Source organism: Manihot esculenta, unplaced genomic scaffold (assembly GCF_001659605.2).
Source record: "Manihot esculenta cultivar AM560-2 unplaced genomic scaffold, M.esculenta_v8 Scaffold64, whole genome shotgun sequence".
In the NCBI taxonomy this organism is placed as follows: domain Eukaryota; kingdom Viridiplantae; phylum Streptophyta; class Magnoliopsida; order Malpighiales; family Euphorbiaceae; genus Manihot; species Manihot esculenta.
The window spans coordinates 1,241,916-1,244,415 of NW_025215481.1; the positions used below are offsets into that span (position 1 = coordinate 1,241,916).

Consider the following 2,500-nt stretch of genomic DNA (forward strand, 5'->3'; position numbering starts at 1 on the left):
TATTTCTAATATTCTAAAATTTAATTGAAATATTTTGAATTTGATTATGGTTTAATCTCCCCGTATTATTGAAAATAATAATATACTATTATCAATAATTGGTTTGATTCGATTTTTTTTTTAATTTTATCTAATCGAACCAGAGTAAGTAACATCCCAAATACCAGTGCGCTGCTCCTCGCCAACGGGCCCGTGGCGCATTGCTGCTGCACGGGGAACTGTGCTCAGGAAGGCGCCTACGGGCCCGTGGCGCCTTGCTGCTGCACGGGGAACGGTGCTCAGGAAGGCGCCTACGGGCCCGTGGCGCCTTGCTGCTGCACGGGGAACTGTGCTCAGGAAGGCGCCTACGGGCCCGTGGCGCCTTGCTCCCACGCCCAGTGGCAGCCAATTGGCCCGTGGCTCCCTCCTGCCGTGCCCATTGCTCCCCAACCAATGAGCCCGTGGTGCAACGTTGGGGTTGATGCTATTTGCACATGTTTTGCAAAATGAGGTTAGCATTGGTAAACAAGTATATCCCGTTGGCCAACCACCAGGCCAAAAGAGGTTCACGCAGTCAAACCACCAGGCCAAAAGAGGTTCACGCAGTCAATTAATTGTACACTTCAACGAGCAAAGCGTGCCATTGTTTTCTGTACTGAACAAGCTCAAGCTTGAATACTTATACAGTGACAATATCTTTCAACACACGAGAAAAAATATTGACCAACATTTTGCAATGGTTGGCTCACATGCTTGGACGCACACTTGCCATCATCGCATAGGCAATGAAAATCTATGGAGTGATTCTCTCTTACTCATTGAGACTATGAACCAATCATTGCAACCTCTATGAGTTTTTATCTATCTTATCTCACATTGCAAAAAGAACACGAAACAATATGTTGTGAGATCAAGAGCACTACCTCCTCCATTTACTTTTCCTATAGCCACCATGCATGCCCAAAATTGGCAAGAATTGTGACACAAGCCAATTCTCTTTGAAAAGTTTTAAAAAATCACCAAATGACAACTCAATTAAATTTGTTATATTTTTCTAAGGTGCCACACAAAATTTGGTGATTTTCTGACGAGTTATGTTTTTTTTATGATTTTCTGAATTTTTAACACTTAAAAAATAAAAAAAATACCTAGACTGGATAAAAAATTTTCAAAATTTTTGTAAAATTAGATTATATTCTTCTAAATATATCTGCAAAATATCAGGTCAAAATACCTAAAATTGAATTTTTTAGGGGGTGTGTCACTTTAAACATTGTCATGTCACCTCATGTATTGTCATGTCACCCCATGCATTGTCATGTCTCCGTGCAAAGTTTAAGAAAATCACCAAATAACAACTCAAATAAATTTATAATATTTTTCTAAGGTTCCACAAAAAATTTGGTGATTTTCTGACGGGTTTTCTATTTTTTATGATTTTCTGAATTTTTAACACTTAAAAAATAAAAAAAATACCTAGACTTGATAAAAATTTTCAAAATTTTTGTAAAATTAGATTACATTTTTATAAAGGTATCTGCAAAAAATCAGGTCAAAATACCTAAAATTGAATTTTTTAGGGGGGGTGTGTCACCTCAGACATTGTGATGTTTCCTCCTGGCACAGCTCAACTTGTTCCTAAGGCTCTTTAGGGGGTGTGGGTAGTCACCCCCCTGGGGGGGCCAGCAAGGCCGGGGCCTGGGCATGCGCTAGGCCATATGTGGGCATCGGTATAGCATGCGAATAAGCTTGTTAGCCCCCTCTCCACCTCTACCTCTCGATTCAACATCGAAAAAAATTCTCGGGCGTGGTGGACCCGGTGGGGCCCGTCCCGGGCCCGGTGGGGCCCATTCCAGGGCCATTGGTGACAGTTCAAGGAAATGATCCGGTGGTTTATCCCAATGCTTGGGCGTGTTAAATGGACGCTGGTGCAAGGTGTGGGCATGGCATTTGTATGTTGTGCTCGTGCCGATGTGCGAGTTTCCAGGTGATGCACTGGGCTTTGGGATTTTGTTGTGCTAATATTTCCATCCAACTCGGCGGTCAGTACCTCAACTCCGACGACGAACTCAGTGCTATTGGGGCCGATCCCCATGCTTGGAGTATCAATTGGATGCTTGTGCAAGGCTTCGGTGTGGCATTCTAGTGCCGTGCTTGGGTCAACGTGCTGGCGGAAATGCGATGCAATGGGCATGGTGTGAGTTCCTGGTGGCATAGACTTTTGAGGCGTTTGGGTCTGGCGACAGGGCTGAAGCTATTGGGGTCGAAGGCTTTGCCGGGGGGTGTCAAATGGAAGCCGGTTCAAGGTGTGGATACCGCACTCTGAACACAGGCGGACGTGCGATGCAACCTGTCTTAGTTTGTGTCCTTGGTGGTGTAGGCCTGCTGCTTGGTGGGGTCTTACGTTCCTCGGGGTCGTGGATGGACGTCGGGGCTGTTGTGGTTTTGCAATACCTAGGCTGGGGGGATGAGCTTGGTGCTAATGCTTTTGTCAAGGCGTTGCGAGTGCTTGGGGGAGGGC

At 44.9% G+C, this 2,500-nt stretch overlaps 1 long non-coding RNA gene across 1 annotated transcript in view; it reads right to left on the bottom strand.

Annotated features, from left to right (window-relative positions):
- Nucleotides 1-2,500, bottom strand: part of LOC122722619 — a 9,195-nt gene that overhangs the window by 3,789 nt on the left and 2,906 nt on the right. The gene's annotated exons all lie outside the window — the stretch shown is intronic.